At 36.3% G+C, this 11,864-nt stretch overlaps 1 protein-coding gene across 9 annotated transcripts in view; it reads right to left on the minus strand.

Annotated features, from left to right (window-relative positions):
- The window catches only part of Syt1 (synaptotagmin 1), a 509,196-nt gene that overhangs the window by 396,976 nt on the left and 100,356 nt on the right, over positions 1-11,864 (minus strand). For 6 of the 9 annotated variants that reach the window (XM_076920178.1, XM_076920174.1, XM_076920176.1 and 3 more), the window contains exon 2: positions 11,379-11,479. The gene's annotated coding sequence lies outside the window, so the exon portion shown is untranslated. Of the gene's footprint in view, positions 1-11,378; positions 11,480-11,599; positions 11,783-11,864 lie in introns of those variants that run through there. The other 3 variants (XM_076920169.1, XM_076920171.1, XM_076920175.1) reach the window with 2 other exon arrangements.

The following is an 11,864-nucleotide window of genomic DNA, read 5'->3' on the forward strand; positions in this document are numbered from 1 at the left end:
CAAATTTCATTTATTGTTGCTTCTTGATAACAACTTCAATGTATACTTTACAGTCAATATGATCATAAAATGGATATATTGTGATGGTAAATGCTGCTATATTGCTAAGGTCTTTTAATTTATAATAATCTTGGTAAGTTCTGTTTAGGACATAAGACACCACACATCCAAAAGCTAGTAAAGATATTTATGAATATTTTGTTTTCATATTTACCTCATGCAAGCAGGTATCTTGCCTGCATTTATGTCTGTGCACAACCTTTATGGCTGTTTCCCATAAAGACCACAACATGGCACTGAATGCTTCTAAGTGGAGTTACCGATAGTTGCCGGTTGCTACGTAGTGCAGGGAATCACACTGAAGATCTCAGGAAGAGCAGCCAGTTCTCTAAACCATTGAGCCATCTCTTCAGCACTCCTTCTGAGTATTTCTTAAGAGTTTTCTTATTAATTTGCCTTAGTAGTTGTCTTGTCTCTAGCCATTGTTCCTCTGTCCATGGTCAAGATGAACTTTTAATGAACCATGCATTAATTGTGTGTCTTTCTGCCTAATTAGATGGAGTAGTGTGATACGCTATTACTCAAGAAGAGTTACAATGCCTAGTCATGTTCAAAGAAGTCACTTGCCAGTATAAAGAGACCATCTGTACACTTTCTATAATTTTAGTGACCTATAGTAAACTATGTTAAAAGATCATTACATGGAAGTGTCTAGGAATAAATCGTTCATAAATTATAAATTATATTTCTGGATGGACTCATAAAATCACACAGTTCTGCCATATCCTGACTGCGACATGAGTTGCTGCTTTGTTCAGTGTATCCTCTCTGTACTTGCTACCTGACCACATGCTATCTCCATTATTAAATGGACTGCTATGATCCTGTTTAAAAAAAAAAATAAAAGAGGCTGTCTATGACTATACAGTATATGTTGAAAACACCTTCCAATAATCTTCACAACACATTCTGGGGTCTCTAGCTCAACTATTCTATGTTTAGTACATGTGATTGGAAAAGGATGGCATACAAGTATAGCCACTAACTAACTAACTAACTGACTGACTAACTAACTAACTAACTTGTAGATTTTTACACTAGTTTAGTGTACTAGAACAGAGTAGGCATTTGCATGTGAACAACTGTAAATATCCGGATGCAAGTATTCAAAACCACAGTAGGTCACATCTGAAGGATGCTTCAAAAACTAGAAAGAAAACCTCAGGGGAGCAAGCAAAGATTTCACTTTTGAAATGTGTTTTAAGACACTGGCAATGTAAAGATTTAATGACCAAATCATGAAATGGTCAGTGTGTGGCACAGTCTGTTTTAGGACAGTTGGCTGGCTCTCAGGGGGCTACCTCGATGGTATTACTGTAACCTCAAACATTTGGATAGATATATCAAACAATAAAGCTGGTTTCACATTATTTCATTAACAAATACTTTTAATTTAGTGAATAGAACAAAAGGGGCTTTCTTGCCTAAATATTACATCCCGGGTTTTACCAAAATATTGGAGAATGCCTAGTTTATGGCCCCAAACTTATTTTTGAGTGACAACCAGTTTGGTGGCTCACTGCTGCAATCTCAGCTCTAGACAGGCAGAGGGAGAAAGATCACATCACCACGGAGTGGAGAGGGTGTCTCAAAACTGGTAACAAGCAAACAACCACGCATAAAATCAAAATTATTTGTGAGTGGAGGACTTCTTTAGACAGTTTTTCAAAAGATGAATTCGTTTATCATCCTTGATAATGAGCTCATGTGAATTTGGAGCTAGAGTTTTCTGATGATCTGTACTTAATACTCGAGGCTATTTTCCCATTGTTACGGTGCCTATTCTTTTGTTTTTTAATATCATATTTTTGATTGATAACTTACTCATTGCTTCCTTTTCCCCCTGTATCTTCTTTATATAATGTTTGACTGTTCTGACTTTGAGTATCTTTATTCTGTCCTAGTAATTCTGTAGACTTCTGTACAGTCTACATTGTTTTCCTCTGGCTTATGATGAATTGATTCTGAGTTCGATTCTCCAGCTAAAGAATTTTTTTCTTCAAATCCTAAAATTCTATGGCATTAGCTCCTAATGGAGTGTTTTTGAAAGCCCTAGAAGATACTTGGTCAGCTTTCCCTTTGTCTCTCTTAATTTCTTTTTCCCCTGTTTTTGCCACATGTGACCAATCCACAAAGGTTCTTCAGATGTGACTCAGAGTTCAGTTACAACTTGTTTGGCTGTTTCTTCTTTCTTGGTAGAACTTTCTATTAAATTTTAAGTTTGAAAACCACATGTTTCTTTTATATAAAATTTGTCTATTTTTAAAGACCTACTTTGTTCTTATTGTGTTCTATTATTTATAATGATTTCCATTTATTATTTCCTTTATATTCATTAAAAAATGGTTTATATATGCTTTCAAATGTTAACCTCTCCCTCTCTTTTTTAACAGTTTCAATTTTTTGCAGTCTGCTTGTGCTTTGTTATTCCGGGTCTCATCTGGGACATGAATCATTTATCTGTTTCATTGTAAAATGAAAAAAAAAATATGTGTTTGAGTTTTCTTCTAAAGTGGTCCTTTATGCTCTGAATCAAAGATGCTTCTTTATTTAGTTGTGGGTTTCCATTAGGTTCTCTCTATGAGGCTTTGAAGGACACATGTACGCAGAGCGTGTACATTCCATCTTCACAGTGCTTGGGCCCAGTCTGACCTTGTCATGCCACTGGTCTGATTTCCTCTGTTATCTTCTCTGTTGCATTTAGATGCTCCAGCACCTGTGCTTTGAAATCTTCCTGGGTCTCTGGGTGCCTTGCATTTGTTGCTTCTAGAAATAAGTGACCTTCCTATGGGTATGAACTTATGCAAGATATTCAGTTCAGGATTTCCAACCCATTTGAGCACTAAGCCTTTTGCCATGAGAGACCTGAAAAAAGGGATCTACTCTCCCCTTGTGGTTGTGACATCAGCTCCTAGTCTTCAGGCTCTTCCTGTGATTTCTCCTTTTCTAGCCCTCATGGCGATCTCTTTGTTTGTTTGTTTTTTGTTTGTTTGTTTTTTGTTTATTTCTGGTTGATTTATGACTTTAGTAATACTTACATTCTGAGTAAGTATTGTAATGAGTAAGTAATGACATATGAATGTGTCCCTATCAAGGTAATATTTACTGCAGAATACCAAAACTGCTGACAGGAAGCAAGTTAGTGGCCAGTGACTGTTCTGGATTCTAGATGGAAATGGTTAAATCGGACAATGTTGCACTTGGCCTGTGTTAGAAGAAAGTACTAGGACTTGAATGTTTATGCCTCTCCACATTCGTATGTTAAAATCTAACCCCTCAGCCTCTGGAGGGTGATGAGTTCACAAACTGTTTTATGTTTATGGATTAATGCTCTTACACTAAATGCCGACGAGACACCCCCTTGCCCTTTCTGCTGCAGAAGGCTTCCACAGAAAGGCAGTCCTGTAGGAAATAGGCCATCAAGAGATACTTAATCTGCCAGCACCCTGACCTTTGACTCCCCAGCCAAGAGAACTGTGGGAAATTCATTTTTGTAGTTCATAAACTGTGCTGCCTAATGGTCTTATGTGAGAAAGAGCCCCAGGGAGCAGTACAGACAGCTTCCTAAAGTTTATAACTATAGAGACCCAAGCAAATTTATGTTTTAAGGATTTCCATTGTTTTCTCGTGTCCCTATTGAGTTGAAAAATAGTCTTCCATGCATCTGATTTCGTTATTGCTTCCTTCTTTTCTGCTTCTCTGTGGGATAATGTGAAGTTCTTTTCCATGTCCACGTGAAACTTTTGGAGTGTTAAAATTATGTTTAGTGGCACAGTCTTTGACGAGATTACATGTATGGCCAAATAATAATTCTTTTAAATGTCAAATACTTGCCAAACTACAACCAAATAATATAAATTAACACCAAATATGCTGACATAAAAGCATTGTATTACTTTACAATAGAAAACTATTCTAAAACAGTTTTATTTGGCTTAAATAAACATCAGCATAATAAAATGAAAAGTATTGTTATTAAAGTGGTGCTTAAATAAATATGTATTCTACCCTAACTAGGTCCTTTTAGCTGATACAATTTTAATCAATCACTAGCTTAGATGAAATGATGAAGCATTGTGAATGGACTTAAAAATTCTCAAAAGTACATGTATGTTCCTGTCTTATCAGTTTCCTGATTTATCATCAGTATTCCAATTCAATCATTTTCCTTCTTATTCCCAAAATAAAATTTCAGAAATCCAGCCTGCTCTTTGTATACTGAGTAGTCACACATAATCCTTATTGAACTTGGAATTGGCCAGCCCAACTTAATACATGCCAAAGTCACTCTGCTGGACAAGCAGCAGAGAACAGACTATTTGTTTTGATGTGTCGGAGCAGGACACTTAGTCACTGCAAAATATGATTAAGAAAAGGCTCAAGATTAGATGAAAGGCCTTTCTGGCCTGGACTGTGGGGTTATGATTATACAATGAAACATTCTATGTACTCTGTCATTTTTAGGCCACGCCCTATGGATTTCTCCAGCAAGCAATTAACTTATCAATTACACAATTTTTTTTTTGTCTCCCTCTCATTCAGGGAGACCAAAGACTTACAAGACTCAAAACAAGTGGAACAGATGATGTTCGCTCATGGCGAAACACAGGAAGCACTAGTGAGGATAAGAAGAAAGGGCAAAGAATAAACAGGATTGGAATGAGTGCACTGATCATATTTGGTGGGTCTGAATATTTGTTTACTTGTCCCTTACTAATCATCTATGCCTCTGACAAAATGAAGTCTCTTTGCTGGGACCTGTTAAAGAGGCCGTCGGTTGGTTATTTTAAGACTTTAGCAATATTATTGTTGCAGGCTCAAGCATGGTGATCTCGGGCTTTATCATGGGCAAGATTCACTGGACCAGGGAAGAATAAAACAAAGACAAACTGATTGGAAAACTAAATACAAGAATATTATCAAAGAATTTCCTATATGATACTGACAATGTTTGACATTATATTGTTACTCATGCAATTTGGAAGCATCATTTTTAAAGACTGGACTAGTAAAGTCACCTCAGAAATTTATAGATGGTCAGAAAGCAGTATTATTATAATCTGATTAAGTCCATGTTTGTACAGTAGTTTCTGGAAGCAGCAAAATCAAGATAGAGTTTAAAGCCACAATCTTGCTCCTTTTGGTCCTAAAACTCCTCAGATGTTTACAATGTTGCCTTTTATGTTTTACTTATAGTTTCTGACAACACGTAGAAAGGAGATGTGCCTAATGTCAGATTCCTGCCTGAAGCCCACTTCCTTGTCCTTGCCAATGTCATATTCCTGCCAAGCAGCCCATTTCCTGGTCCTTGGCCTATGTCAGATTTTTGCCAAGCAGCCTCAAAAGCTCTCTGACTCTCCCCCTTTTTTATTTCATAAACAAGACTGAGCCTGTCTTAGGATGTTCTGATAAGATTGCCTTCCTTACTCATCATGGAATATGCATTATCAAAAGTAATCCACTTCTGTCTTAGGTTGGTAAGGCTCTGTGTAGAATCTTACTCGTCCTTGGCTTGCCAGGCTGTTAATTTAATAACTCTGTCTGGGGATTAATTTTTAGGTTTAAGCCATGTACTTTGGCTGCCAACATGTTGATTTTGTTAAAGACAAGTTTTAACATGATGGGAAGAATAAAAGTATTCCCAGGACAAAAAGGACTAGCATGATCAAGCTATATATGCCATTCTTGAAGCTTGAACAAAATAGAAATACTGAAAAAAAAAAAAAAAAAGAAATACTGACCTCAGGCCATGGGTAATTTTATTAGTAGTATTTGCAACATCAATGCTCAGTAGAGCAGCATTCTTTAAATTCATAAGTTCACTATGAAAAGTTAAAACATCCAGAGAGGTGTTAGAATTATGCCAAATACCCTGCAAGTGTCTTTAAACTTTTTCCTAATTATAGTGACTAACACTGTCAATTTTAGAACTAACATGAATTCAATGGTATTTGGCATTGCACTTGAGATGACTCCTTACTCTTAAACTCTGAACCTCCTCTCAATAATTTGAATAGGATAAAGAGCATCAATCTGTTGTTCCAAATGCCTATCTAAATCTTCTTGTATATTCAACACATTAGTAACATTTTTTGCTCAATGATTTACAAAGGTAGCTGTCTTATCTTCTTGTGTCAAAGCAATTGCAGAAGCAGTGGTGCTAGAAATTAATGTAATTAAAGCTGTTATGCCAGCAATAATCAAGCCCACTACCCTCTTGCTTCTGCTTAAAGTCTGACTCATTTCTAATACTTACAAGCTGTTTTCAGAAGACCAAGGTTCTGTGATACACGTGGCAATAAAACAAAAACAAAAACAAAAACAAAAACAAAAACGAAAACAAAAACAAAGGAGATATAGTCACATTTAATCTTTCAGCTTTCTTTAAGGGCAGATGAACCAGTTTCTTCCTGCAGTGGAACACATATTGAATACTGAAGGATTTAGGAGGCTCCATGAGAACTTTCTAGAATAGCAGCTGCTAAGAACACAGATTCTTCTAGTCTTATTTGACTAAAATTTAAAGATGATTGAAAATTATATGCTCTTATTTTTCCAGTATATCTCTTGAGATTTGTTTTATGTTTCATTTCATAGACTACAGAGGCAGTGAGGCTTAGGCCACATTAAGATATGCTGTAGAAAATACTATAGTTTGAATTTATTATTTTTTTTAACTTTGAATAGAGAGCTTTAGTTATAAATAAATAATAGTGTTAACTTTAAAGTTATCAAAACTGTTCTTTAGGTTACATGGAAGTGATAAGGGTCCTTTATAGAATTACCACGACCTCCTTAAAGTCTGAATATAAAAGAAATAAAATATATGAAGTGAAACTTATTCCTTGAGGTAATCAAACCCCTGGCCCTTCATCCCCAAATACAAATATAAACCCCACCTATTTTCTCCAACTATTCAGATTTATTAAACACAAATAAAAACAAATAGTAAAACAAAATATAGAAATTAAAACAATAGCACAAATACTATTTCTTCCCTAATATGTTAATGAAAAATAATAAAATTTGTATAGTTCCTAATACAAAGTGCATATTCAGTAAATATTTCGTGAGACATCTGAACAGCTAAGAAAATAAAGGCAGCAACTGGTCACTTTTGTTTACCTCTTGAAAGATTAAAAGGGTCGGATCCCTTTTAAAAATGGAGATCCTACTACCTGAACTTTGTGCTGAGTAATTCTGAGGACCAGGATCAGTAGAAACTCAAGCACTGGGGTGCTCTCTCTTCATTGGGTCCACTGTGGTCTACTAGATCAGGGTGAGTGCTCACTGTGTGTCCTTATCTGAATTCTAAATGGTAGTACTGCTATAGAGAGTTTTCACTTCATTATTTTTATTTTTTGAGCATTGGTGTTTGGCCTTCATGTATGCCTGTGTGTTTAGGGGACTGCGGGGGGTCAAATCCCCTGAAACCAAAGTTATAAGTGGTTGTGAGCTGTCATGTGGTTACTGAGAATTGAACTCAGGGCCTCTGGAAGGGTAACAGCCAGTGCTTTAAACAATGAGTCATCTGTTGAGCCTGTTTCTCATTTTAAAAGAACTTATTTCAATTCTCCTAAGTTATAGGCATAACCATTTGTGAACATTATTTCTGGTTTTTTGGATTTTTTTGTTTTTTGGGTTTTTTGTTTGTTTTGTTTTTGTTTGATTTGTTTTGTTTTTGACACAGTCTTATATTATCTGGCTAGGACTCACTCAGTATCCTATGCTGGTCTTGAATTTCTTGCAATAGCTTGAGAGTTAGAATTACAGGGAAGAGCCATAACTCCCAGCTTCATCTTTTATATTTAATAACTTGATATTAATACTGCCATGTACTGCTGGGCCATTTTTTTCTCTTAGCCTATAGCTCTACAAGAATCTCAGCTCTCCAGCATCTTTCCCTCTCAGGAGAACCCAGTTCATGTTGTTATCCCATGTTACTGCATTTTATATTTTATAAAATATCTTATATTGTTTTCCAATCTTTAGTATAGCTACAATCAAACCTGCTCTCCTTTGGTATGGATATCTAGAGCAAATCCTGAAAGCATTTTGTCTAATTGAATAAATTTTAGGAATCAGAAAACATTCTTCTATACTGTGCATCACGTCAAGTTTCAAGTGTTACAAACCCTTGTGCTACAAATCGTCAACATTTTAGTATAATTTTGTCAATTAAAAATGAATCAAATATCATTTATAGCATTGTTTTTATGTGAGATGTATTTTAGATCCCAAATATTGAATTTATGAATGAAACTTAGAAAACAACCACTCTCAGTACCGTTTTTGTTTCTCCAAAGGCAACCTTGGAAAGGAACCCAAATCACCTTTCCTTCACTCCCCTGACCTCCCCTCCTTCTACTCTGTTTCTTCTTTTTTGATTTATCAAGGATGCTCTTGGATTTGGAAAATCATGTCACCCATTCCTATCTTCTTAAGATCTGTTTATTTCACAATACCAGTTGACCCACAGATGTAAATTTGTGTCTATTTATTTTTTTCGTTTCAGAGCCTTGCTTCACTGGGCTCACCATGTAGGAAGCAGGAATTAATTTTATGGGTCAGATGTTCCCTGTTGTTTTCCCCCTAGCACCGATAGTGATTTTTGCTATCTTCCAGGGCCTGAGGTAATCACAACATTTTGTATTTTTATAGTTCAGAAGACAGTGCCCTGTCCTCTAACTCTCATTTAAGTGTACATTTACCTTAGAGTTGGCTATACTGAGCTGAAAAATAGTATCTAACTTGTTCATACTAAAACTAAAAGAATGAGAAAACTCTTCAGACAGAAATGGCTGCTCAAGAGGAAATTGTGAACTTCAGTCTCAAAGATTTTTCATAATTTTATCAGTGGTGTATCCTTTTAGACACCCATAGTAGTTGTCTTAGTGGGATCAATATAAAGGACAGGTTGGAATTTTTGAAGAAACAGTGCCTATTATATTTATAATGTGTTAAAATATGTTATTTCTTTAGAGAGCTTAGTAAAGTTTTGGAGTCAAAATCAGTAATTGTACAGATTATGAACAGAGTGTTTTCAGGTTTTTTGTTTGTTTGTTGTAAAGATCTTTAACTAGAAGTTTTCAAATCAATGTGTGTACCCTTGGTTTCATTAACAATAAATATGGAATTTTAAATTTCAAAATATTAAGCTTTAAGTAAAAGAGAGAGGTAAGTTAAGCCACCTATATTGCTAAGTATAGTCCCAGGGGGAATATATGTATATATTATATATTATATGTATATGTATATATATATTTATATATATGAAAAAAATTTTAAATCCAAATTTAATTTGAATATTTCTATTTTCGATGTCAATGGAATATGCAACTGATATTTCCTATCAGCTGTTTTATTGCTTTTCATTAAACCGTGTAGTTTATAGCAATAAGCTGATATGTATAATTTTAATGGTAAATCTAGTTTCCCATCCCAAAAATTCTGATTCGTGCCTGGAATGGAATCTCAGAACACATATTTCTATGGCCTGATTTTAGGCTACATGTTGAGATGTTTCCAATGTATTTGTAGACTAGAAGACAGCATCAAAGTAGAAGAGAATCAAACAGAAATATTTTAAGCTCTATGTGGTAAGAATCACCATCAGGATGGCAGGCATCTGTCTTTCATTATGGGATGTTTGGAGTTTTTATTATACATCAGTGCTGCCATAATTATTTCACAGAAAATTAAAGTGCTCTTGACACTGGGTATGAGCAGTTTTAGAACTGACCACTCTTTTAATAACCCGTGTGATGAAATTATGGTAATTTGTAAAAGCACACTTCAACAGTAACAGCTGTGACCCTCTATAGTCATGTCTTCCAGTAAGGAAGACAGACAGATCTAGGTCTGAAATTTATCCCTAAAAGAAAAACCATTTGTTATGACACAATCCCACTGAGCAAATCAACATACTTTCTGAATACTTATTTTTTTAAACTTTAAAAGTTTTATTGTTTTTGTTTGGATAAACAATCTCACTCTGTGACCCAAGCCAGCCTTGAACTCCACAGCTATCCCACTAACTTAGATTCCTGAGTGCTGGGATTAGAGGGATGAACCATTATGCTGGTTTTATATAACTTCTAGTATAGATATAAGTAATAAAATAGACACGAAGATGATAATAATAATATTTCTCATACATAAAGCAGCAGTAATCTTAGATGTGATGCTTAGGGAATCCCACAAGTCAGGAATGCTGGAGTCCAAATAAAAATCTGTGAGTGAACAGTATACTACAAAAGACTGTGTTTATGCCCAGGAAAAGCATGCTTGAAATATCTTAGAAATAATTCGTAGGAATAATTTGATTGGTTAATGAAGAGTCTAAGAGTGATAATTGAATTTGATGGCATTCATTAGATAAGACATTCAAGCAGATACTTTACATCCTCATTACAAACTCTAACACATGTAACTGTTACCAGTGATACCCTCACCCCCCCTGTACCATACCAAAGAATGAAACCTGCCATGGCCCTAGAAAGCACTCCTTTGTTTACACCTCCTGTCTCTCCTTCCCCCTCCCCCGACCCAGGACTCTTGCTAAAATATCATCTGTGTGGCAGGCCCCCAAAGCACAGAGGCATATGCCGTGGCATATTCTTCCAGAATGCCAGGCTGCTCATGGTTATCTGCTGATAATGAACCATGACAACTTTGGAGGCGAGGGAGAAGCATCACAAGGGCTACCTAAGTAGCCCACGAACGAACTAACACTAGCTCGTCAAACATACTAAAAAAAAAAAAAAAGGTCCTAATTCCAGAATATATTTCAAATACTAACGTCTCCTGAATACAGTGAAACAAAAATTAAAAGATGCAGTTTGAGATAGATAATCTTCATGGTCAACTTGACTGAATTTAGGATCCCTTTAGAGATTGGTGCAACACACGTCTGTGTTTGTGGCGATTCACTGAACAGAGGAAGACCCTCCGTGGATGTGGATAACACTATTGATGTGGACCAGGATAGAAAAAAAGGGGGGTGGGGTAAGGAGAATGTTACCTGAGTACCAGCAGTCCTTTTATCTGCTTCCTGGCCAACATGCTGTGAAATGAACTTTGCTGCTCTGCCCTGCCTGCCTACCACTACAGACTGAATAGTGTATAACACCATTGTGCAAAATAGAACTATTTCCTACCAAAAGTTGCTTATACAAGTGATTCTGTAAACAGAGTAAGAAAAGTAACTAAGACATCCTCACTGTCTCCACAAATGCCCCCTCCATATCCTGGTATGGACTGGGAAGGCTATAGGTCATCAGCAAAACCTAACACAAATATCTTGCTTTCCTGAATACCTTAGTGAGATGTTCCGGTGGAGCTCTCAGAATGGCAGGGGCAGAGTCTTCAGATCTGACTGCAGATGTTGGCTGTTAAAGCTCTGTCAAGTCTTCTTTTCCTTGAGAGAGAAAGGATGGAAAGAATCTATGAGCACGTTGCTGCCTTGCAATTCTGCACATGCTTTTACTACTCATAGGATATAGACTTCTGCGTACACAACTGTATTCATCATTCATACCCTGCTTCAGTTTCCTCGACTCCTTGTCGGGATGGGCGCTCCAGGCTCAGAACCAATAGGTATGAATCATGCGGACATTGAAAATCTCCAACCAAACAATCAAGCATGCAAACAAAAACCTGGAATAATAAAACATCTCAGAAGAGCAACTTGGGTTTTTTAAGAGCAACTTTTTCATACTCCTTCTGAGCTACCCTGTTCAACGGCATGAGTCCACAGAGGAGGAACAGCCTGCACTGCCACTGAAGGTCCCAGTGGAATTAGC

The sequence above is a fragment of the Arvicanthis niloticus genome, chromosome 22 (assembly GCF_011762505.2).
Source record: "Arvicanthis niloticus isolate mArvNil1 chromosome 22, mArvNil1.pat.X, whole genome shotgun sequence".
Classification (NCBI taxonomy): Eukaryota; Metazoa; Chordata; class Mammalia; order Rodentia; family Muridae; genus Arvicanthis; species Arvicanthis niloticus.